This window comes from Saccopteryx leptura, chromosome 5 (assembly GCF_036850995.1).
Source record: "Saccopteryx leptura isolate mSacLep1 chromosome 5, mSacLep1_pri_phased_curated, whole genome shotgun sequence".
Taxonomy (NCBI): Eukaryota; Metazoa; Chordata; class Mammalia; order Chiroptera; family Emballonuridae; genus Saccopteryx; species Saccopteryx leptura.
The window spans coordinates 70,130,568-70,157,662 of NC_089507.1; the positions used below are offsets into that span (position 1 = coordinate 70,130,568).

General features: G+C 39.8%; 2 protein-coding genes and 2 pseudogenes across 4 annotated transcripts in view; 1 reads left to right on the plus strand and 3 right to left on the minus strand.

The window, feature by feature from the left end:
- The window catches only part of LOC136405553 (E3 ubiquitin-protein transferase MAEA pseudogene), a 35,252-nt pseudogene extending 12,912 nt beyond the window's left edge, over positions 1-22,340 (minus strand).
- The window catches only part of HERC3 (HECT and RLD domain containing E3 ubiquitin protein ligase 3), an 809,237-nt gene that overhangs the window by 207,929 nt on the left and 574,213 nt on the right, over positions 1-27,095 (plus strand). The gene's annotated exons all lie outside the window — the stretch shown is intronic.
- ABCG2 (ATP binding cassette subfamily G member 2 (JR blood group)) overlaps positions 1-27,095 on the minus strand; it is a 122,996-nt gene that overhangs the window by 88,606 nt on the left and 7,295 nt on the right. The window lies entirely within an intron of this gene.
- Positions 2,408-2,534, minus strand: LOC136407412 (U11 spliceosomal RNA; annotated as a pseudogene).

A 27,095-nucleotide genomic window follows, 5' to 3' on the forward strand; every position in this document is an offset into this window, starting at 1 on the left:
CTGCCCCTGGGGGGGGGTCGCTCTGCCGCGACCAGAGCCACTCTAGTGCCTGGGGCAGAGGCCAAGGAGCCATCCCCAGGGCCCGGGCCATCTTTGCTCCAATGGAGCCTTGGCTGCGGGAGAGGAAGAGAGAGACAGAGAGGAAGGGGGGGGGAGAAGCAAAGGGGCGCTTCTCCTATGTGCCCTGGCCGGGAATCGAACCCGGGTCCCCCGCACGCCAGGCCGACGCTCTACCACTGAGCCAACCGGCCAGGGCCTAAGTCTTTAACACTATAAATTGACCAGCTATTACGTGAGTTCAATTGAACTCCTATGTACTGGATCCTAGGCTACTTTTTTTTAACTGAAATGCTAGTAATACAGAATTTTGATTGATCTTAACAAATGCCCTACAGCCAGAGACTAAGAAGACAAATAACCTGTTGTGGGCTGATGAGATACACTGAATTTGAGTTTTCTTGATGCTTTTGAGGGACACCTCTGTGGACTTAAAAGCTTAGTCAAGCCTGACCAGGTGGTGGCGCAGTAAATAGAGTGTCAGACTGGGATGTGGAGGACCGAGGTTTGAAACCCAGAGATCACCAGCTTGAGTGTGGGCTCATCTGGTTTGAGCAAGGCTCACCAGCTTAAGCCCAAGGTTGCTGGCTTGAGCAAGGGGTCACTCAGTCTGCTGTAGCCCCCCGATCAAGGCACATATAAGAAAGCAATCAATGAACAACTAAGGTGCCTCAACAAAGAATTGATGCTTCTCATCTCTCTCCCTTCCTGCCTGTCTGTCCCTATCTGTCTCTCTCTCTCTCTCTCTGTCTCTGTCACACACACACACACAAAAAAAAAGTTTAGTCAAGAATCTACTTGGGCCTGACCTGTGGTGGCGCAGTGGATAAGCCTTTGGCCTGGAATGCCAAGGTTGCAGGTTCAAAACCCTGGGCTTCCCTGGTCAAGGCACATACAACAAGCAAGCAATGAACAACTAATATGAAGCAACTATGAGTTGATACTTCCTATTCCATGTTCCCCTTTCTCTCCTGTCTCTGTAAAACCAATAAATAAAGTTAAAAAAAAAAAAAAGAATCTACTTGGGCTGACCTGTGGTGGCACAGTGGATAAAGCGTCGACCTGGAATGCTGAGGTTGCTGGTTCAAAACCCTGGGCTTGCCCGGTCAAGGCACATATGGGAGTCAAAGCTGCTTCCTGCTCCTCCCCCCTTCTCTCTCTCTCTCTCTCTCTCTCTCTCTCTCTCTCTCTCTCTCAAATGAATAAATAAATAAAAATAATTTTTAAAAAAAGAAAAAACGGGAACAAATACATTTAAAATAAAAAACAAGTAAATTTAAGAATCTACTTGGGGAATTTCCATGCTTACGTGAATTCTTGATATGCACATTAGTTTGGTCTTCTCCTATTTTTTTTTAAAAAAGTTTACTTGGGCTTTAAAAATTAATATTAGGTAAATAAAGTTACAAATTCAAGACTCTAATTTCCTTAATCCTGTAAATTCAGTTCACAAATACTAAGAGATCTTTCTTTTTTTTTTTTTTTTTAAATAATTTTATTTTTTTAATGGGGTGACATCAGTAAATCAGGATACATATATTCAAAGATAACAAGTCCAGGTTATCTTGTCGTTCAATTATGTTACATACCCACCACCCAATGTCAGATTGTCCTCTGTCACCTTCTATCTTGTTTTCTTTGTGCCCCTCCCCACCCCCTATCCCTCTCCCATTCCCCCCTCCCCCCCGTAACCACCACACTCTTATCAATGTCCTAAGAGATCTTTCAATAATATTTGGTCTAATTTATAAACACAGTCAATTAAACACTTCCAAATACTTTAAACTGTACTTGGAAGAAAATATTTACTTTTCTTTAGTGTGTTGGGGGCCCACCACCCCCATGTTCAGAGATTCATGGAAGGATTTACAGAACTCAGTATATACCTCTACTCATAGTTAAGATTTATAACAACATAGTAAGTCTACATAGCTAGATTATAAAGGAAAGCCACAGGCAGAATCTAGAGAACTCCTTCTATTGTCTCACTCTTGCCCTCACCCTCCCACAAGAGGTCACACAGAGCACACTCTTCCCAGCAATGACAATTCAACAATATGTGTGTAATATTCTGTCCCAGGGAAACCTACTAGAGACTTCAAGCCCAAGGTTTTTATTGGGGGCTGGGTATGTAGACACATTCTGCCTAGAATGTATCAAAACTTCAGACTCCCAAAAGGTGAGCAGAAATTCAATATATAAACCATATTATTTACACAAACAGTCTCAGCAAATTGAACCACTCTTATCAGTTAACTGTTGACTGTAATCCACCTTCCCAGATACCAGCCAAGGACCAATCTTGAGAGCAAGACTTTCTTTCTTTCTTTTTTTCTTTTTTTTCTTTTCCACAGGCACCAGGAACAACTGTCACCAACTTCCTGGATACCAAAAAATCATGCTTCCAAAATCTCTTGATGTCTGTTTCACAAGTAGAGCAATCAAGCTGCCCGTGCCACTCACAACAGAACCTTTTCTTGGAGGGCAGGCCTTGCTAAGGATAGCAATTTCTGACTTGCTGTGATAACTCTTTTCTGCACACTAAAGTACTCCTATTTCTAATTTAATAAACTGAACCTTACCAAGTACTCAAATAACCCATATAAAGCAAGTAATTAAAATAATAAATATGGTCAATTTTAGTTCTTTTAAATGTTCCTTCATTTTCTACAAACTTAGTAAGAATATATCTTTAAACCAAAAGCTTAAATTACTTATTTAATTACACATTTGCAATTGGATGGGCAAATTTTTCTCATATTTAAATAAGCCAAATTCTATGCAATAATACAAATATATAAAATAAACATAAGGAAAAATTCTTTAATATAAAAGTATTAATATGGATTTTATTATCTTTAAGCATTTCTATGATTAAACCCAAATCTTTCTTTTAACAGTGTGTGTGTGTGTATGTGTGTGTGTGTGTGTGTGTGTATAATTTTAGAGAGAGAGAGAAACATTGATTTGTTATTCCACTTATTTATGCATTTACTGGTTGATTCTTGTTTCTGCCCTGATGGGGACTGAACTCACAACCCCACAACATTGGTGTATCTAAACAACGTTCTAACCAACTGTGCTAACCAGCCAGGTGCCAATTTTAAAGCTTTTTTAACATAAATAATGAAATTTTCTATTCTTTCATATTCCTGCTATTTTTTAGAACCACACATTTTTTAGATAAAAAAAAATAGATTAAATATTGGATATTTATTGCTTATGGTTTTCTCTATGTGGCCACTACTTTCAAAGTCATTTTTCTTCTATTTTTCAGAGTAGTTTTAGGTTCTCAGCAAAATTGAGTGGAACGTGTAGAGATTTCTCATATATCCTCTATTCTTCTACCAAACACACACCTCTCTACTATCAACATACCACACCAGAGTGGTCACTTGTTGATCAACACATCATAATCACCCAAAGTTCATAGTTTAAATTAGAATTTAGAATTTGCCTTTAGTGTACATTCTATGGATTTTGACAAATGCATAATGATATATAATCCATCATCATAATATCATACAAAATGGTTATCTTGCCCTAACAATCCACCAATCTCTTTACTGTTTGTATAATTGTCTTTTCCTCAATGTTTTATAGCTAGAATCATACAGTATATAGCTTTTCCAGATTTACTTCTTCACTTAATAATATGCATTTAAGTTTCCTCTGTGTCTTTTCATTGCTTGAGAACTCATTTCTTTTTGGCCTTGAATAATATGCCATTGTCTGGATGTACCACAGTTTATCCATTCACCTACCAAAGGATATCTTGGTTGCTTCCATTTTAGAAATTATAAATAAAGTTGCCATAAACATCCACATTGAGGTTTTTGTGAAGACAAGTTTTCAGCTCATTTGGGTAAATATGAAGGAACATAATTGACAGATCCCATGTAAGGGTATGTTTCATTTGGTAAGAAACTGCCAAACTGTCTTTCAAAGTGGCTGAACCAATTTGTATTTCTCCAGCAATGAATGAGAGTTCCTGTTACTCCATAACCTGAACAGTATTTGATGTTGTCAGTGTTCTGAAATATGGTCTTACTAATAGGTATATAAGAGTATCCATTATTTTATTTGTTTGAAGATTATATTTATTGATTTTACAGATAGAGGAGAGAGAGGGGAGGGGCAGTGAGAAGTGTCAACTCATAGCTGCTTCACTGTAGTTGTTCATTCATTGTTGGTCGTTGTGTGTTTTTGTTTGTTTTTATTTTTTGTGGCAGAGGCAGAGAGAGTCAGAGAGAGGGACAGATAGGGACAGGCAGGAAGGGAGAGAGATGAGAAACACCAATTCTTCGTTGTGGCTCCTTAGTTGTTCATTGATTGCTTTCTCATATGTGCCCTGATTGGGGGGCTACAGCAGACCGAGTGACCCCTTGCTCAAGCCAGTGACCTTGGGCTCAAGCTGGTGAACTTTGCTCAAACCAGATGAGCCTGTGCTCAAGCTGGTGACCTCGGGGTCTCAAACCTGGGTCCTCCACATCCCAGTCTGACGCTCTATCCACTGCACCACCACCTGGTCAGGCTGATTGTTTTGTTTTGACTAGGCAAGCCCAGGGCTTTGAACCAGTGACCTCAGCATCCCAGGTCAATGATTTATCCACTGTGCTACCACAGGCCAAGCATAGTACCCATTATTTTCATTTTCAATTCTAGAATGGCATATAATATGGAATATCTTTTATATGCTTATTTACTCTCTTTATATCTTCTTTGATTAAGTGTCTGTTGAGGTCTCTTGTCCATTTTTTAATCAAGGTTGTTTGTTTGCCTATTGTTAAGTTTTAAGTGTTCTTTGAGTTTTAAGTGTTATCAGATATCCTTTGCAAATATTTTCTCCTCATCTGTGGTTTGTCTCCTCATTCTCTTGACAGTATCTTTCACAGATCAAACACTGTAATTTTAATGAAGTGTTTTAATAATTGGTAGCTTACCAATTATTTCTTTAATGGGCCATGCCTTTGATGTTGTATCTAAAAGGTCTTTGCCATATCCAATGTCATCTATGTTTTCTTCTGTGTTATCTTCTAGGAGTTTTATAGTTTTGTGTTTTCCATTTAGGTTTATGATTCACCTTAAATTAACTTTTGCAAAGGGTGTTAAGTCTATGCCATATTTTTGTATGTGACACTCCGTTTGTTCCGGCACCATCTGTTAAATACTATCTTTGCTCCATTGTTTTACCTTTGCTCCTTTATTAGAGGTCAGTTCACTATATTTATGTATGTCTCTATTCTGTTCTATGATCTGTCTATTCTTTTGTTGATACTGCACTGTCCTGATTATTGTAGTCTTGAAGTAAGGTAGCATCAGTCCCCAGCACAATGTTGAAAAGGACTAATGAGAGAGGACATCTATGCCTTCCTGCCTTATCTTCATAGGAAAGCTTCTAGTTTTAAGTATGATGTTAGCTATAGACTTTTTGTACATGTTCTTTATTAAACTGAGGAAGTTTTCCTCTATTCCTAGTTTGCTGAGAGTTTTCAATCATGAATGAGTGTTAAACTTTGTCAAATGCTTTTAGGGCATCTATTGATATGATCATGTGATTTTTCTTCTTTAGCCTGTTGATGTAATAAATTATATTAATTTATTTCAAATTTTGAACCAGGCTGTATACCTAGATAAATCCCACTTGGCATATAATTTTTGGTGTAAAATCTTATGTGGTATATAATTCTTTTTACATTGTTAGTTTCAATTTGCTAATATTTTGTCGAGACTTTACGTATCTGTCAGGAGAGATAGTGGTCTATAGTTTTTTGTCATATCTTTGTCTGGTTTTGGTATTAGAATAATGCTTGTCTCACAGAATAAGTTAGGAAGTATATTCCCTTGTCTTCTATTTTCTGAAAGAAATTGTAGAAAAATGCTATACTTTTTTTTTTTTTGTATTTTTCTGAAGCTGGAAACGGGGAGAGACAGTCAGTCAGACTCCCGCATGCGCCCGACCCGACCAGGATCCTCCCGGCACGCCCACTAGGGGCAATGCTCTGCCCACCAGGGGGCGATGCTCTGCCCCTCCAGGGCGTCGCTCTGCCGCAACCAGAGCCACTCTAGAGCCTGGGGCAGAGGCCAAGGAGCCATCCCCAGCGCCCGGGCCATCTTTGCTCCAATGGAGCCTTGGCTGCGGGAGGGGAAGAGAGAGACAGAGAGGAAGGGGGGGGTGGAGAAGCAAATGGGCGCTTCTCCTATGTGCCCTGGCCGGGAATCGAACCTGAGTCCCCTGCATGCCAGGCCGACGCTCTACCGCTGAGCCAACCGGCCAGGGTGGTATACTTTTTTTTCTTAAACATTTAGTGGAATTCCTCCGTGAGGCTATCTGGGCATGGGGCTTACTGTCTTAAAAGCTTATTAGATATTTTTTTCTTCAGGGAAGATAGCTTTATTATTTGAGTGACTTTAAAGTAAAATGTTTGCTATCTACTTATGTTCAGGGGGAATTTTCAATATCAGTTATTCTCATATTAAAATTATCTTAGATATGTTCAAATACCTAATTGATTCATGTCTAATAATAACTGGATAATCCAATTTTAATAACAATTATTTTCAATATGCAGGCATTTTAATAAACAATGCATTCATTATTTATTCATTTTTGTTTTTCCTTAAAACTTGTAACTTTACTAAGCCTGAGCATAAGAAGAATCAGTGTCAAAATTTGCAGAATGGATCATCTGGAAAAACCAACTTTGGACTAAACTAAGAGGACTCTTCAACAAAGGAACACTGAAGAAGCCACTCTGAGACTGGTAGGAAAAGCGGAAACGTGGAGAGAGCTTCCCAGCTCCCCAGAACGAACGGCAGCCAGGAGAGACTCACGTGGTGGGAAGTGAGTTTAGCAGAGAGGGGAGGGTCCTGAATCCCAGGAACAAAGCCCCAGCCCACAGCCCCAGAGCCTAGAAGAGGTGTATGGACAGTATTTAGCTGGAAACAAGATAGGATACTGTTTATGAGAAAGAGACTGATTTCTCAGAACCAAGATTCTTCTTAAAGAGACCATGCAGAAAACCTCTCTCACAACCACTCACCCAGGGCTCTGGGGGATGGGGAGAGAGGAGAGGACCACAGTAGCAGGAAGAGAGTGTAATCTAGGAGGCACAGGGAGAAACACTTTGAGGAACAGCCACCCTAACCCCTGGGCTGAGTCACTCTCCAAATCTGAAGTGAATATTTCCCCTGGAAACAACAATACCAGCAAAGGGAAGCAGGACATCAGCCAAACAAGCTCTCCTGCGGCACTCAGAGCAGAGTCGCTTAGAAGGAGGGAGCTTTCGGGACTACAGTAGTGAGTGTTAGGGTCTGAGCTGCAGCGCCCCCACCCCACATGGCTGAGGGCTCACCGGAGGGCGGATGGTTGCGGGACACAGAAGCACAGTTCAGTGGCAAGGGTGGAAGCCGGGTGGCCAACACTGAGGCCCAGGTGTGAGCTTAGTTTTGCCCGGCTGGGAGGAGGGGGCATGCAAAAGCGATCAAGCCCAGCTGCGAGCCGCCTGCAATCCAGCCTGCAGGAGAAGGGCGGGAACCCCAGAAGGGGTGGAGACCAGCCCTTGAGCAAGGGCACAGGAGCACAACCTTGCCCCGCCCATGGAACTGAGGCTTGTGGCCTGACTTGGAAGCCGGCTCCTCCCATGGGGGTGGAGCCAAAAACCCAGAACAGGCAGTGTCCCGCTACTGAGCGTGGGCACGCAATCCCACCTGGCCTTTGGAGCCAAGGTTTGCAGCCATCCCACGAGCAAGCTACTCCTGCAAGGGCGAGGCGAAAGCCCAGAAACAGGCGGAGACCCGCAGCTGAGCAAAGGTGCTCACCCCTGCCTTCAGGGATGAGCATAATGCCACCTATGGGGGCAGGGCGAAGGCCAAGGCCACCAAGGCTTGTACTTGATCACACGTGATCACAGCCACTCTTATGAAGGAGAGGTGGAAACCACAGCAACAGCCCCAGGGGGCAGGCACTGGCAACGCCCATGCTCAAACACCCTGGCAGCAACAGCAGAGGGGGTGGTGGGCCAGGAGACAGACCATACCTAAGGAACAGAGGCCACACCCAGTGGACCCCAGTGGCCAAAACCTTCTTTTACACAGAGAAAATGAGAAGGCAGAGAAATGCAACACAAATAAATCAAGAGAAATCTCCAGAAAAGGACCTGAATGAATCAGATATAACCAAATTACCAGATTCAGAGTTTAAAATAACGATTGTTAGGATGCTCAAAGATATTAGAACAACAATACATGGTCATTATGAACACCTAAATAAAGAGATAGCAAATATAAAAAAGGACATTGAAATAATAAAAAACAATCAGTCAGAAATGACAAATACAATATCAGAAATGAAGAACACAATGGAAGGAATTAAAAGCAGGATAGCTGAAGCTGAGAATCAAATCAGCAAGTTAGAGGACAAGATAAATAAAGGCACAGAAGCAAAGCAGAAAAAAAAAAAGAAACTTAAAAAGTCTGAGAAAACTCTAAGAGAGCTCTGTGACAACATGAAGAGAAATAACATCCGCATAATAGGGGTTCCTGAAGAAGAGAAAGAACAAGGGATAGAGACTTTGTTCAAGCATATCATAGCTGAAAACTTCCCTCAATTTAGGCAGGAAAACATCTCACATGTTCAGGAAGCACAGAGAACTCCATTAAAGACAAACCCAAAGAAATCAACACCAAGACACATCATAATTAAAATACCAAAGCTAAGTGATAAAAAGAAAATATTAAAAGCTGCTAGAGAAAAGAAGACTATCACCTCCAAAGGAGCCCCCATAAGGACGACTTCTGACTTCTCAACAGAAACACTTGAGGCCAGAAGAAATGGCAAGAAATATTCAAAGTAATGCAGAACAAGAGCCTACAACAAAGACTACTTTATCCAGCAAGGCTATCATTTAAAATTGAAGGAGAAATAAAAAGCTTTCCAGACAAAAAAAGAACTCAAGGATTTCACTACAACCAACACAAGGCTACAAGAAATGCTAAGGGGCCTTTTGTAAACAGATCAAAGGAGAAAAAGAATATAGCAAAAGAGGAATACAATTTTAAAGACTAAAATGGCAATAAACAATTATATATCAATAATAACCTTAAATGTAAATGGATTAAATGATCTGATCAAAAGACATGGGGTAGTTGCGTGGATAAGGAAACAGGACCCATACATATGCTGTCTACATGAGACACACCTTAAAACAAAAGATGCACATAGACTGAAGATAAAAGGATGGAAAAAAAAATATTTCACGCATATGGAAATGAAAAAAAAGCTGGGGTAGCAATACTTATATCTGACAAAATGAACTTTAAAAGAAAGACTATAGTAAGAGATAAAGAAGGTCACTACATAATGATAAAGGGAGAAATCCAATAGGAAGATATAACCATTATAAATATCTACGCACCTAATGTAGGAGCACCTAAATATATAAAGCAGACTTTGATGGACTTAAAGGGAAAGATCAACAGCAATATTATAATAGTAGGGGATTTCAATACCCCACTAACATCACTAGATAGATCATCAAGAAAGAAAATTAACAAAGAAACAGTAGACTTAAAGGACATACTAGATCAACTCGATTTAATAGATATCTTGAGAACATTTCACCCTAAAGAAGCAGAATATACATTCTTTTCAAATGTTCATGGTACATTCTCTAGAATAGACCACATGTTAGGGCACAAAAGCGGTCTCAACAAATTTAAGAAGATTGAAATCATACCAAGCACCTTCTCTGATCTCAATGGCATGAACCTAGAAATCAACCACAACAGAAAAACTGAAAAATACTCAAACACTTGGAAACTAAATAGCATGTTATTAAATAACGAATGGGTAAACAATGAGATCAAAGAAGAAATTTAAAAATTCCTAGAAACAAACAATAATGAGCATACATCAACTCAAAATTTATGGGACACAGCAAAAGCAGTCTTGAGAGGGAAGTTTATAGCATTACAGGCATACCTCAAGAAGCTAGAAAAAGCTCAAATAAACAACTTGACCCTACATCTTAAAGAACTAGGAAAAGAACAGCAAGTAAAGCCCAGAGCTAGTAGAAGGGAGGAAATAGTAAAGATTAGAGCAGAAATAAATGACATAGAGGCTAAAGAAACAATACAGAGGATCAATGAAACCAGGAGCTGGTTCTTTGAAAAGGTAAACAAGATTGATGAACTTTTAACCAGACTTACCAAGAAAAAAAGAGAGAAAGCTCAAATAAACAAAATTAAAAACAAGAGTGGAGAAATAACAACTGACACAACAGAAATACAAAATATTGTAAGAAAATACTATGAAGAACTGTACGCCAAAAAACTAGACAACCTAGACGAAATGGACAAATTCCTTGAAACATATAATCTTCCAAAAATTAATCTCGAAGAATCAGAAAACCTAAACAGACCAATTACAACAAATGAGATTAAAACAGTTATCAAAAAACTCCCAAAAAAGAAAAGTGCTGGGCCAGATGGCTTCACCAGTGAATTCTACCAAATATTCAAAGAAGAACTAACTCCTATCTTTCTCAAGCTATTTCAAAAAATTCAAGAGGAAGAAAGACTTCAAAGCTCCTTTTATGAGGTGAGCATAATTCTGATTCCAAAACCAGGCAAAGATAACACAAAAAAAGAAAATTATAGGCCAATATCCCTGATGAATTTAGATGCTAAAATCCTCAACAAAATATTAGCAAACCGGATCCAGCAATATATGAAAAAAATCATACACGAGGATCAAGTGGGATTTATTCTTGCGAGGCAAGGCTGGTACAATATTCGCAAATCAATCAATGTGATTCATCACATAAACAAAAGGAAGGAGAAAAACCACATGATAATTTCAATAGATGCAGAAAAGCATTTGGTAAAATTCAGCACCCATTCATGATCAAAACTCTCAGCAAATTGGGAATACAGGGAACATACCTCAACATGATAAAGGCCATCTATGACAAACCCACAGCCAACATCATACTCAATGGACGAAAATTAAAAGCAATCCCCTTAAGATCAGGAACAAGGCAGGGGTGTCCCCTTTCACCACTCTTATTCAACATAGTTCTGGAAGTCCTAGCCACAGCAATCAGACAAGAAGAAGAAATAAAATGCATCCAAATTGGAAAAGAAGAAGTAAAACTATCATTATTTGCAGATGATATGATATTGTATATATAGAAAAATCCCTAAGTCGCAATCAAAAAACTACTAGACCTGATAAATGAATTCAGCAAGGTGGCAGGATATAAAATTAACACTCAGATCAGAGGCATTTTTATGCACTAACAATGAACTGTCAGAAAGAGAAATTAAGGAATCAATCCCGTTTACCATTGCAACCAAAAAAATAAAGTACCTAGGAATAAATTTAACCAGGGAGATTAAAGACTTGTACTAGGAAAATTATAAAACATTGATAAAAAAATCAGGGAAGATACAAAAAAGTGGAGGCATATACCGTGCTCATGGTTAGGAAGAATAAACATCATTAAAATGTCTATATTACCCAAAGCAATTTATAAATTCAATGCAATACCAATTAAAATCCCAATGCCTTACTTCAAAGATATAGAACACATATTCCAAAAATTTATATGGAACCAAAAGAGAACACGAATAGCCTCAGCAATTTTGAAAAGGAAGAATAAAGTGGAGGTATCACACTTCCGGATATCAAGTTATACTATAAGGCCATTGTACTCTAAACAGCCTGGTAGTGGCATAAAAACAGGCATATAGATCAATGGAACAGAACTGAGAACCCAGAAATAAACTCACACCTTTATGGACAACTGATATTTGACAAAGGAAGTAAGAGCATACATTGGAGTAAAGACAGCCTCCTCAACAAATGGTGTTGGGAAAATTGGACATCTACCAGCAAAAAAATGAAACTAGACCACCAACTTATACCATTCAAAAAAATAAACTCAAAATGGATAAAAGACTTAAATCTAAGCCATAAAACCATAAGCATCTTAGAAGAAAACATAGGCAGTAAGCTCTCTGACATCTCTCGCAGCAATATATTTGCTGATTTATCTCCACGGGCAAGTGAAATAAAAGACAGGATAAACAAATGGGACTATATCAAACTAAAAAGCTTCTGCACAGCTAAAGACAATAAGAACAGAATAAAAAGACAAACTACACAATGGGAGAATAAATTTGACAATGGTCTGATAAGGGGTTAATAATCAAAATTTATAAAGAACTTGTAAAACTTAATACCAGGAAGACAAACAATCCAATCCAAAAATGGGCAAAAGAAATGAATAGACACTTCTCCAAAGAGGACATACAGATGGCCAATAGGCATATGAAAAAATGCTCTACCTCACTAATCATTAGAGAAATGCAAATTAAAACCACAATGAGATATCACCTCACACCAGTCAGAATGGCGCTCATCAACAAAACAACACAGAATAAGTGCTGGTGAGGATGTGGAGAAAAGGGAACCTTCCTGTACTGCTGGTGGTAATGCAGACTGGTGCAGCCACTGTGGAATACAGTATGGAGATTCCTCAAGAAATTAAAAATTGAACTGTCTTTTGACCCAGCTATACCACTTTTAGGAATATACCCCAAGAACACCATAGCACTGTTTCAAAAGAAGAAATGCACCCCCATGTTTATGGCAGCATTGTTCACAATAGCAAAGATCTGGAAACAGCCCAAGTGTCCATCAGAGGACGAGTGGATTAAAAAGCTTTGGTATATATATACTATGGAATACTACTCAGCCATAAGAAATGATGACATCGGGTCATTTACAACAACATGGATGGACCTTAATAACATTATACTAAGCGAAATAAGTAAATCAGAAAAAACTAAGAACTGTATGATTTCATACATAGGTGGGACATAAAAATGAGACTCAGAGACATGGACAAGAGTGTGGGGGTTACGGAGTGGGGGGAGGAGAGGAAGGAGGGGGTTGGGGGAGGGGAGGGGCACAAAGAAAACCAGTTAGAAGGTGACGGAAGACAATTGGACTTTGGGTGATGGGAATGCAACATAATCAAATGTCAAAATAACCTAGAGATGTTTTCTCTGAACATATGTACCCTGATTTATCAGTGTCACCCATTAAAATTAATTTAAAAAAAGAATTTGTTTCAGGGCTAATTCAAACATTTAGAAGAATAGTATAAGGATGCTAATTCTGCTTCTCAGGCCACATCCTGTAAAAGGGGCCCCAAGAAAATTGGCAATTTGGCTCCTCTGATTTTGCCAATTGGATTTTAAAAAAAATAGGTCAGGAACATCCTGAAACAGAACTAACAATACAAGGGTATAAACTTAAAGGACTTTCAGATGCTGGAGCTGATGTATCTCTTATTGCTAAGCTACATTGGCCTCCTTCCTGGCCCACTCATGCAGCAGCCACAGAATTACAAGGTATAGGGCAGAGTAAATCCCCTCAACAAAGTTCTAGTTTTTTACATTGGGAAGATTAAGAAAGTCATTCTGGATTTTTTTTAAGCCTTATGCGCTCCCTGGATGGCCAGTTAATTTGTGGGGTGGAGATGTTTTGAAAAATATGGGAGCATTGATTGTTGGTCCTAATGGTTTAGTCAGTACTCAGATGCTTGATCGGGGATTTTTGCCCACTAAGAGACTAGGGAAAGAACAGCAAGGAATTCTCACCCCCATAGAAATGGCACCCAATACCAGAAGGCATGGATTAGGATATCAAAATTTAGCATAGGGGCCTTGGTAGCTCCTGCTACCCCAATAATGCATTGTGCAGACCCAATTACTTGTAAATCAGATAATCCTGTATGAGTAGACCAATGGCCCCTTTCTCAGGAGAAACTTAGGGCAGCTGCTCGATTGGTACAAAAGCAGCTACAGCTTGGGCACATTGAAGCATCTAATAGCCCATGGAATACACTTCCATATTTTGATCTTGTCACCTCCTTGATTATCAAGAGGCATAGGTGACCCTTACAGTTTATAGGTTTTGAGCCTCAAAATTATTGTTGTTCCTTTTTTCAAAGGATCAACAACAATGGCTTGGGGAAACTTCCACTAAGTGGCAAATCGGTTTTGCAAAGCAATGGACAACTTTATACTGAAACAGTCAACGTAAAATCAGCTCAAAGACTAGAATTATATGCCATAATCATGGCTTTTCAGCATTTGCCATATTCCTCCTTTAATCTATATACAGACAGCAAATATTTACTTACGGTTGTTTCCACTATAAAGACTGCTGTCTTAGGGACAACTGCTGATGAAATATTTCAGCAGTTCCTCTTTCTTCAAAGACTTGTATGTCAACATAGAGCTCCATGTTTTATAGGACATACTCGAGCTCACTCCATGCTCCCTGGAGCTTTAGCACAAGGGAATGCCCTTGTTGATCAAGCTATCCAAAAGAAAATTATTTGGAGCAACCATGACAGATCGAACAATTCAGTCTCATACTATTCATCACCAGAATGCTGCAGCCCTGTGGAAACAGCTTCAACTTTCTCAGGAAGCAGCAAGGCAGATTGGTATATCCTGTCCAAGGTGTCCTATACTACAATCTGTCCCTTCATTTGGAGATAACCCTCAAGGACTCCTACAAGGATAACTTTGTCAAATGGAGGTTACTCATATACCTTCATTTGGCAAACAGTCCTATGTCCACGTTACAGTGGATACTTATTCTGGATTTATAGTAACCTCTGCCAGAACAGGAGAGGCTGCTAAGCAGGTTATAGCTCATTGTCTGTATTGCATTTTTCTATTATTGGATTTCCTAAACTGGTTAAAACTGATCATGCTCCTGCATATGTAGCAAAAGCATTTACTGTATTTTGTCAAATCTTTCAAATTATGGGTATTTCTTACAATCTTTAAAGTCAAGGTATTATTAAAGCATACCCAGCAAATATTTTAAGGTCAATTTAAGAAAATTTAAAAGGGGGGAGGCATATCCTGGAACTTCTATGGGTCTACCATATCATGCTTTTTACTTAAAAATTTTAAATTTCTTTTGAATGCTGATGAACAGGAGACACCAAATCTTTTTCGCCTGCAAACTACTACCTTCTTTATTAGATCTAGTTAATAACACTGTTCTGTCTTTTTTCCAAATAGCTCCAGATATATGGAAAAGATTTATATAGGCGGATGGGGATCCTCAAACCCCTCAGCGAGATCTTCTGAGAATGGCTTTTAAGATACCTAGAGGCAGAAAAAGCCCAATAGAGATCAGGGGAACTACCAGCTTTTAGGATACACCCTTAAAGGCTCCAACGCCCCAAAGGGGTCTCATAGAATGCCATCTGGGTCCTGCTTCAATAGTGGAAAGGAAGGTCATTGAGCTAAAGCCTGCCAGGCTTACATGCCTCTGCTGTGAGGAAACAGGGACACTGGAAGGTGGGCTTCCCCCTCGCTCCTCCAAGGGAGGGTTCAGTCTCTTCCAGCCCTGCTCCAGCCACCTATGACCTAACCTTGCCCAGAAAGCTGGGGTTTGCCACTGAAGGCTGAAGGTGCCCAGGGCCATCGGCCCCATCTAGGACACTGTGGACGAGCCTAGGGTATTTCTTCCAAGAAGCAGGTAAACTGATCTCATTTGTACAAGGGCCACTTAACTATGTCTTGCCTAAATAGTCAGGTTTTTTATTCTTCCCTCAAAGATCTGTGTTGTGGGTATTGATAGTCCTATTTTCTGCTGCTTTGTTTAATATATAGTGTTTCCTTTATTCCTCCTACCTCAATGCCCCACTCATATTTCAGACTGGGACCTACTCCTAATTTAGAGCTCTCTCTCTCTCCCTTTTGTCAACTTCTATTGTGAATTTACGTTTGCCACCCGCTTAGTGTATCCCAAGGTTCTCTTTACCACACCACAGTCGCAGAGCTCCAGGGAAAAGCACATGTTAAGGACACTACTCTTTTATGGATTCTTGTTGTATTGGCCAAGAGTTTGCTTAAAGGCTTTAATCACTGTAAAAATATATATATATAGAATACTGGATAAAGAAGATGTAGCACATATACACTATGGTATACTACTCAGCCATAAGAAATGATGACATCGGATCATTTACAACAAAATGGTGGGATCTTGATAACATTATACGGAGTGAAATAAGTAAATCAGAAAAAAACAAGAACTGCATGATTCCATACATTGGTGGGACATAAAAATGAGACTAAGAGACATGGACAAGAGTGTGGTGGTTAGGGGGCGGAGGGAAGGAGGGAGAGGGGAAGGAGGAAGGGGAGGGGCACAAAGAAAACTAGATAGAAGGTGACGGAGGACAATCTGACTTTGGGTGATGGGTATGCAACATAATTGAATGACAAGATAACCTGGACATGTTTTCTTTGAATATATGTACCATGATTTACTTATGTCATTTCATTAAAATTAATAAAAATTTATTTATTTATAAAAAAATTTGCAGAATGGGCATCAGTAGAAAGAATAAAAATTACTGAAACAATAGTGAACTACTCTTTGCCTTTAAGAACCAAATAATCCTTGAAGGAGGTGATGGGTCATATTTAGCACTGCTCCTGGGTGTTTACTGTAGGAAGCTTAAGAACCTGGCACAATGGCTTTTAGTTCCTTTAAGGATTATTTTAAGAGGTAGCCATATCCTAGTACTCTTAAAGGCACAGAGGTCGTTATTGTGTGAAAAACCATCACTGAGACAAAAGTTATTCAGAAGAGTTAGTGTATGAAGGTGAAGAAGTTTTAGGAACATCTTTTTTTTTTTTTTTTTTTTTTACAGAGAGAGAGAGAGTCAGAGAGAGGGATAGATAAGGATAGACAGACAGGAACAGAGAGAGATGAGAAGCATCAATCATCAGTTTTTCGTTGCAACACCTTAGTTGTTCATTGATTGCTTTCTCATATGTACCTTGACCGTGGTGTTACAGCAGACCAAGTAACCCCTTGCTCGAGCCAGTGAACTTGGGTCCAAGCTGGTAAGGTTTGTTCAAACCAGATGAGCCCGCACTCAAGCTGGCGACCTCGGGGTCTCGAACCTGGGTCCTCCACATCCCAGTCCAATGCTCTATCCAATGCACCACCACCTAGTCAGGCTTTAAGAACATCTTAAGAAATTAATTTTCTTTTTCTTTTTAGGTATGCACAAAGTAACATATGATTTTTAAATATCTCTAATCAAAGTTTATAGAGCTCTTTCAATCAGTAGAAAATAAAACTTCTAAGTGAAGGAAAGCATTTTTCAGTTTATTAGCAGGGGTTGTGTTGCTGTATAAAATAATAATGAATTTTCAATGCAAGAGAGTATGTTATTAGTAATATACTGAGTTTTTTCTTGCCCAAAGATAACCTAAAGGCAAATATGCAAACAAAAATCCCTTTTGGTATTCACCATTTTCCCCAACTGTCAGTGACTTTTCATCCAGTTTTAATAGGAGTGCATGCTACTTACGTTTTGTGACTAGGTGGTGGACCCCTCTTTATATCCATCTTTAAAAAGACAAATATTTTTAAGAAACCTAAGCACCCTCTATAAGAGAATCACTTTGTGAGTGTTCCAGACAAATTTAGAACATTGCTAATTCATACATGGTTTGGTAACTAAATTTCTTTTGGTCTAATTAGATACAAGTAAGTGTAAGAATGTAAGTAATCCAATATTTCTGTGTTAGTTAAGGGGACAAAAACAAATTGTAAACCCATTCTTAATTAATTTGAAATGCTTTCCCCAGCAGCCTTACATTCCACTTATTTTTATTTTTATTTTTTTTTAGCTACTTCAAGGATGATGAAAGATACAGCTTCAAAGCAAAAGGAATGGTGGGTTAAGAGTGCACTACCTGAAATTAACACAATATTGGATGTCAACTATACTTTAAAAATATTTTTAAAAGAGAATGTGCTACCAGTAGCTAGAGATAAATAAATAAATAATAACTTTTCAAAAAAAAATAACATCAGCAGGAGTTGATTTTATTTGTACTTGTTGAGAGAGCAGTTGGCTTATTGAGAAGGAAGAAAAGGTGATTGAGCACTTAAGATCAGCCAGTTTCAACATCTATTTTTCCGCGTGTCCAGAATGTTAAGTCATGTCCAAAAGAAGAAATAAAACAAGTACAGAAATAATTACCATAAAAATATAGAGGATAAAAGATGAACAATAAAGAACTAATGAAAACTTAGAGTGATGAGCACACAGTGCAATGTACTGATGATGTATTATAGAGTTGTACACCTGAAACTTACATGGTTTTATTAACCAACGTCACCCCCGTAAATTCAGTTTAAAAATTGGAATAAGAGCCCTGGTTGGATATCTCACTTGCTTAGAGCATTGCCCCAAAGCACAGAGGTTGCTGGTTTGATCCCCAATCAGGGCACATACAGGAGCAGATAAATGTTCCTATCTCCCTCTCTCTCTCTCTCTCTCTCTCTCTCTCTCTCTCTCTCTCTCTCCCCTTCCTTCCTCTCTCACTAAAGTCAATAATTAAATAAATTATTTATTTTAAAAAAAGAAAATAGGACTAATTGAATTAGAGAATATTTTAGTATACTTTAAATGACTAAGATAGTTTGGGGAATAAAGCAATTCTCTCACAAGTTTAAAGATATAGTCAAATGAGGATTATACTGAGGGAGGAAATGAGATAGGAAATAAATATAATTAGGGGATAGGTTAGAGAGGAAAGTCTTTTTTTTTTAATTTTTCTAAACTGAGAGGCAGGGAGGCAGAGAGACAGACTCCCACATGTGCCTGACCAGGATCCAGCCGGCAAGCCCACTAGGGGGCGATGCTCTGCCCATCTGGGGCATTGTTTTGCTGCAACCGGAGCCATTCTAGCACCTGAGGCAGAGGCCCATGGAGCCATCCTCAGCACCAGGGCCAACTTTGCTCCAATGGAGCCTTGGCTGCGGGAGGAGAAGAGAGAGAGAGAAAGGAGAGGGGTAGGGGTGGAGAAGCAGATGGGTGCTTCTCCTGTGTATCCTAGCTGTGAATCGAACCTGGGACATTAACACGCCGTGCCGATGCTGTACCACTGAGCCAACCGGCCAGGGCTGAGAGGAAAGTCTTAAACTTCTCCTTAAGATACAAGCAAGTTTAGTCATTTTTCTCTTTCTAATATGTTTGTGTGTCAAAAGTATTAATAGTGATCTTGGGGAATTAGAGCTTTTAGTGGAGCACTAGCTCATGATTAAATTGGCTATGCTCACATTGTGCAGGCAGGGTGTGAGCATATGTCCCAGTTTGCATGGAAGAGTCCCAGTTTATACATATTGTCCAAAGTAATTACTAGTTATGCCCCCTTTAAAAGTACATAAATATGGTTGTCCTAGCTTTGGATGAAAATAAAAATAATCTTTGGCGCCCTCTTGTGACTAAAGCATGAAATATCTTTATGGAAATGGAGTTTTCTTCGAAGGTTAAATTAGTGAATTTCACATTTTGATATGTTTATTCTGAGAGGAGAAACTGCCACAAAAATACGAACATGTCAAAGTGGAAAATCTACTAACTTCCCCTCAAATATCTCAGCTTTGAATTTTTTGTCATCAGACTTTCTCACTGAATCACCTTGATAGTGATTGCTGTTTTTGGACGCCAGGACATTCTTCCCCCATCTGGTACACTGTCACTTTCTCTAACATTACTTCTGTCTTACTTATTGGTGCATTCAATATACACATAGGAGATTTTTCCCAGTACGCTGGCCTCTGACCACTTTGAGCTTCTCCAATGCCTTTGTTCTCCACCCTGCCTCTGCTATGCACTCCCAAGTCATAGACCAAGACATTGTCGTTATCAACCTCATTATTTCATGCATCTCACTGCCTGACTACCATGTCACATATTTCTACCTCGGTCCTTCTAATAACTCAAAGTCAGTAAACCTTTGATCCCCACATGACCTACAATCCTTTGCTGTTGCTATTATTTCACAATGCCTCATCCCCCATTGTTCCCTTCTGTCTCCATACCAGCTGAAATTCTACCATCATTCATTATAGTAATACCCTTGCAAACACCCTCAACTCCTTTGCTCATCTTTTGTATTACTACTTACTTGGTAAAACTACAAACTTAGTAAAATTCACCGCTGTTCAGTGCCTACATCCCTGAAGCTGAATGTGGGTAGAGAAAAACACATAAGGATAATGATTTATCTGATTTAAGTTCATGATCAAGAATCTTAATGCTGGGGCTTCTCAGTGGTGTCCAGCAACTTATACCCTACTTCTCTCTCCCATTCACTTTTCTATTTTCCTGTTTCAATGTCATGATTTCTTTCTCCTCAGTACTCTCCCCCACAGTCATTCTCAGCTGATAACTGTCTTCCCTACTTTACTAAGAAAACTGAAGCAAGCTAAAGAAGACTTCTGGGTTCCCTGCACCATATATACCCACCTACCAGCATACTCTGCCTTCCTTCCCATAACTCTGGCCTCGATGAACTAACTGCCCATGCTCCTGTTTAAGGCCTAAGGCAATGTCCCACTTTGCAGTAAATCCCATCCCCTCTTTCCTAACTCAGTGAGAACAATTGTCTCCTTTCTCTTCTACATTATCAGATATGGACATAGGTATTATTGTCTACATGCTATATATTTGTATACTGCATATTATGTATCTATATAAGTATATCTACCTCTATATCTATCCCTGTCTACTGAATCATTCCCAGCAGCATACAGACATGCTATTATTTATTTCTTTCATCTTCAACATCTCTCTTTATGTTACATCTTTCTACCACTGCTCTATTGCTCTGCTCTTTTACAACAAAACTCTTCAAAAGAATTCTCTTTACTCACTTCCCCAGTCCCTCTCTCATTCTCCCTCAAATCCATTCTATCAGAACCACAAGACATAATATTAAGTTATTGTTTTAAGCCTCTTAGTTATAGAGAGGTTTGTATGCAGCAGTACAAAGCTGGAACATTACTCCAGAGAGAGTAGCACTTCTAGGCCTGCTCTAGAAGGAAAGAGCCTATTCCCTGACAGATTGACATGACTTTGCCAACTTGTATCTACAGAAGCTTGGGGAGGAGCCAAGGGTATAGATTCTAAGGGTGTTAAGCTAATGGAGATAAAATAAAATAGTCAAGCCAAATTCATTGACATGGAAAAATCTCAAATAAACAATATAACCTTACACCTAAAGGAACTAAAAAAAAAAAAAAAAGAACAACAAGCGAAGTCCAAACTGAGTAGAAAAAAGGATATAATTAAGATCAGAGTGGAAATAAGTGCAACAGAATCTGAAAAAACAATATAAAAGATCAATGAAAGCAAGAGCTTGTTCTCTGAAAAAGAGAAATCAAATTGATGAGCCTTTAATTATATTCAAGAAAAAAAGAGAGAGGACCCAAATAAATAAAATCAGAAGTGAAAGAATTTAAGTGACAGCTGACACCACAAATGCAAAGGCCAAACTCAAGAAATAAGAAAAAAACTCGAATAAACACATTGACTTGGGTCAGTTCCCTCAGATTTTGGTATAGAACATGGTGGAATACTGAGGATAGTGTTAACAGTTTAAAAGGTTAGCTAACAAAAGCCTGGACTTACTGATAGCCTAGAATTAATGAGGTTGAAATGCCAGCAATTCTCTAGCATACTGTAGACAAAAATAAGAAAAAATAAAATAAAATAAGCAACTTTTGGGGAAATCGACCCATTATGCACAACCTGTTCAGCCACCTCCTAACTAAACCCCTCTGGGAAAATCCAAATGTCGCTCTTTTCACCAAAACATTAGGAAATTTATTAGTGAGGCTGGCACCAGGATCTTTGAAGAGCTCTCTAGGTCAGAGATACTGGAGGGGGGCCACAGTGAAAGTGTATGCCCTAATCTCAGTGGGAATCATGGATTTGCCATGCTAAAGGCCAGGTTTAGTGGTCTAGTGCTGACCATTAGAGACAATTTGGTGCAACTACCACAGTAAACCGCAGGGATGGAGCACATAATCAGTGTTTGACCTTCTGTGCTTTGTGGCAATGGCTGATTGATTATGGAATCATACATTGACAGTTTACTAAGGTGTTGCTTGACATGTGTAGGTAGAAAAAAATCTAAGTCTGCTGGGCAGAACCTAACTCAAGTTGCCAAAGTGTATTTTGTACCCAATACCCAGACCTAAGTCAGTTTAGAAACCGAGAGCCCCTCTGAGGGGAAATCTGGGTACTTTCGGGAAAAGATCTTGCAACATGGCCATTTGTGTGTACCATGAATCTTCCTTCAAGTCGGTGCTTCTTAACCCTGGCATCACTGACATTCAGGGTTGGGTATTTTGGCGGGTAGATCATCCTGTACATTGCAGGATATTTAGCAGCATATCCGGCCTCTGCCCACTAGATGTCAGCAGCACACACATATCCTTTTGCCCAGTTGTGACAGTCAAATGTTTGCCAAACCATTGCCAAGTCTGTCCTGGGGAGTAGGGTTATCAGGTTTAGCAAATAAAAATACAAATTAAATTCGAATTTCAGATTCAAATGATTGCAGAAGGGCGTGCTTATACTAAAAAATTATTTGTTGTTTATCTAAAATTAAAATTTAACTGGGAGCCCTGTTGAGTATTTGGCAGCTCTTTCTGAGGGGCAAAAACCACTCTGGGTTGAGAACCACTGATGTAAGACAATGCTTCTCAATCTTTTAATGTGTTGAGACTCTCCATTAAAAGACTAATTCTTGGGGCCCTGGCTGGTTGGCTCAGCGGTGGAGCGTCGGCCTGGTGTGCGGGGGACCCGGGTTCGATTCCCGGCCAGGGCACATAGGAGAAGCGCCCATTTGCTTCTCCACACCCCCCCTTCCTCTCTGTCTCTCTCTTCCCCTCCTGCAGCCGAGGCTCCATTGGAGCAAAGATGGCCCGGGCGCTGGGGATGGCTCCTTGGCCTCTGCCCCAGGCGCTAGAGTGGCTCTGGTCACGGCAGAGCGACGCCCCAGAGGGGCAGAGCATTGCCCCCCTGGTGGGCAGAGCGTTGCCCCTGGTGGGCGTGCCGGGTGGATCCCGGTCGGGCACATGCGGGAGTCTGTCTGACTGTCTCTCCCCGTTTCTAGCTTCAGAAAAATACAAAAAAAAAAAAAAGACTAATTCTTGGGATGTATTCCCAGGATTCTGATTTAGAAGAACTGGAGTAATACTTATGAATTTGCATTTTAAATGAGTTCACAAGTGTTGCTAATCTTTCTGTTCAGGAATTCATCTTAAATATAGTACTACTACCCCTTAGAGCTTTCCACTTGGCCGAGGAAGTATTCAATGCTTCTGGGGATTACTAGATACAACCTCTGAAATTGCATTGACCTTCAGCAACACCAAATGCCACCAGGTTCAAAACTTCAGAATGGAGACACGTAGATTAGCAGATAGATGGAATCTCGGCTGAGTTAGTCTAATCATGGATCCCACATGGAGTGACAATCATGAACCACACAACTGATGTACACAGCAACATTTCCATCATAACATGGAAGCAGTGTAGAAAAGACCAGGCCCCAGCAGGTCCAGAGGCACAAGTAATATACAGTGTGTCCGTAAAGTCATGGTGCACTTTTGACCAGTCACAGGAAAGCAAGAAAAGACGATAGAAATGTGAAATCTGCGCCAAATAAAAGGAAAACCCTTCCAGTTTCTGTAGGATGATGTGGCAGCATGTGCGCATGCACAGATGATGACGTAACACCGTGTATATAGCGGAACAGCCCACGGCCATGCCAGTCAGATGTGGATGGTACAGAGGAAAGTTCAGTGTGTTCTGTGGCTTGCTAAGTTCAAATCCATGACCAAAGTGCAACGTGAATATCAGCGCGTTTATAACACCACCACATAGGAATAACATTATTCAGTGGGATAAGCAGTTGAAGGAAACCGGCAGTTTGGTGGAGAAACCCCGTTCTGGTAGGCCATCAGTCAGTGACGAGTCTGTAGAGGCTATACGGGATAGCTACCTAAGGAGCCCTAAAAAATCTGTGCGTGAGCCCACATCGAACTGCACTGAATAGGTATGAAACTGGGAGAGTTTTCCTTTTATTTGGTGCAGATTTCACATTTCTATCGTCTTTTGTTGCTTTCCTGTGACCAGTCAAAAGTGCACCATGACTTTACGGACACACTGTATGTGACCATTTGGCTCCAACTTCCAAGTACCTTCTCCTACCACTTCTCTGTATTTTCTTCAAATTACACGAGTGTCCTCTTGGAGAGTTCCCAATGAGCAGGTCACAGAAGAGAATAAAGTGCAGGTTCAGTTCTCAGATGGATCTGCAAATGACACTACACTGACAAATGTGGATGTCCACTGTAGTACGCTCAGGCATGACCATAGAGGACCATGCAGAAGGGAAATCTTCCAAGTACACAGAACTTTGAGAGGTATATTTAGTTGTTTGTTTATTTTGTGGCCAGAGGTATCTATAATGATTTGCAGCAGTGGCTACTATATAGGCCAGCTGGTTGGGGACTTGGAAAGAACTCTATTTGAACAATTGGTAACAAGATGTACTGTGTATGGGCCTCTTGCTGTGGCACAAAGTGTGAGAATATTTGTGTGCCATGTATATATACAGTAGAGGGTATCCATGGTGGTGGAGACTGTTAGACATCAGATGAGCGAGAGGACCTATTTTGTAAATATGAGGATGCCTCTTTCTCCAGGCATACCAGCGCTTGCTCAGTGGGTCCCTACAGCATGGACAGAAGTGTAATCAAATGGTTTTCACCTCCCCAAGGCCAGTCTGGCTATATCTAGGGATCAATGCCTAATCTGCCAACAGCAGAGGCCAATACTAAGCCATGATATGGCACCATTGTCCAGGGTGACAGATGGCACCTAGTAACAATTGATTACAATAGACTCCTCCCATCATGAAGAGAACAGTTCTTCATACTCTCAGGGATAGCTACATACTCTGGGTAAAAACTTACTTCCCCTGCCTGCAGAGCTTCTACCAACAGTATTATCATGAAGTTAGAAAATGGCTCATCGATAGCTATGATATCCAACATAACACTGTCTCTGACCAAGGCATATGTTGTGGCCAAGGAGGTTGGAAAATGTGCTCATGCTCTCCAAATCCACTACATACGCTTATCACGCAGAAGCAGCTAGTTTGTCAGAACAGTGAACTGGCCTGATGAAGGTTCAGTTATACTGCCAGATGGGACACCATGCAAGGTTGGGATGCTGTCCTACAGCATGAGGTATATACCGTAAGTGAGAAGCCAATACTGCACAGAGCAAGAACGTGTGGGGGTGGGGACCAGAGAGAGGAATGGTTCCTCCATCTACATTGGGCTCCTAGGTATTCCTCTAACATGTTAGCCATACTCCTGCCTCCATTGCTTCTCCCCAAATGCTCTCCTCCACTCTATTTAAAGTTGCAAAACCTGTCTTTTGCATTCCTGATTAGCCCTTCCCTTACTATACTTTTCTCTCCAGCCCTTCTCATCTTCTAACATACTATATTATTTATTTGGGTATTGTCTGTTATCTGTCTTCTCCCACTAGAGGGTGACCTTTACAAAAGTGCAGTTCTATTTCATTTACTGTTCTATACCCAGTGCCTAAGACAGTGCCTGAAACAAGTAGGTGCTCAATAAATACTTGTAGATTGACTTGAACAAGTATCATTAAAGTTCTTGGAAAAGAGTAAACAAATATCTCTTGTCTATTATCTTTTTCTACATTAGGGATTGGTTAGCTTTTTTTTTTTTTTTTTCTGTAAAAGGTAGACTTTAAATATTTTAGGCTTGTGGGCCATGCAGCTGCTGTCCCAAGCACTCTGCCCCGGCACTGCAGTGTAAAAGCAGCCGCAGACGGTCGGTAAATGGATGGGTGATGCACGGGAGGAAAGAGGGTTCGCTAAGCCCTGGGAATTGGAAGGCTGAAAAGGGAGTTCATACAGAAAGTCGTTGAAAGGAAATATTTTACACAAATATATGCGATTCATTTCTCTTCCACACCCCTCACTCCACCATCACACCTAAGATAGTGAAGTTAAATTTTCAGTTTGACTTTAACTTTTGAATATTGTCCATTTAAAGCTCCCGTGGAGTACATTTACTAATTCAACCTCCAGGTGGAGCCCCATTTCTTTTTCTCACTAAGCGGTTTTTATTACTTTATTCCACGTGTATTGAGCGCCTACCATTTGCCAAGAACTAAGAGGTAAGTACAGCTTGAATTAGACAAAGACCCTCTCCTCAGCAGCTTACATTCTGATGAAGGCATATGTGTATAATTATATACATAATATAGTTCAGTTAGTGATATGTCTTACAAGGAAATTACATAGAGTAATGAAAGGCTTCCTTGAGGAGATACCATTTGAGCTGAAAACGGAATAATAAGTGAGAATTAGCTATATAAAGACCTGAGGGTAGAGTGTTTTCCTTTTATTATGGTAAAATATCCATAACATAAAATTTATCATTTTTAAAGACAGAGTTTTATGACATTAAGTACATTCACATTATTATACAACCGTCATCATCATCCATCTACAGAACTTTTTTCATTTTCCCAAACGGAAAATCTGTACCCATTACATATAGCTTCTTACTCCCTTTTCTTCCCAATGGCAACCAATATTCTACCTTCTGTTTCTATGAATTTGATTACTGCAGGTACCTCCTATAAGTGGAATCACACAGTATTTGTTCTTTGATAACTGGTATATTTCACTTAGCATAACATCATAACACATGTTGAAGCATGTGTCAAAAATTTTAAGGTGGAATAATATAGTAATATTTCATTATATGCATATACCACATTTTGTGGTACTGTATTTATCTGTTGCTGGACACAATTTTTGCTTCTGCCTTTTGGTTACTGTGAATATGTAATGCTGCTATAAATAAGGGTGTGCAAATCTCTCTTTGAATGCCTGTTTTCAATTCCTTTGGTATATACCCAGAAGTGGAAGTGCTCGATTGCTTGGCGATTCTATGTTTAATTTTTTTAGGAACTGGCGAGCTGTTTGCCATAGCAACCGCAGCATGTTACATTTTTACCAGCAAAGCACAAATGTTCCAGTGTCTTCACATCCATGACAAC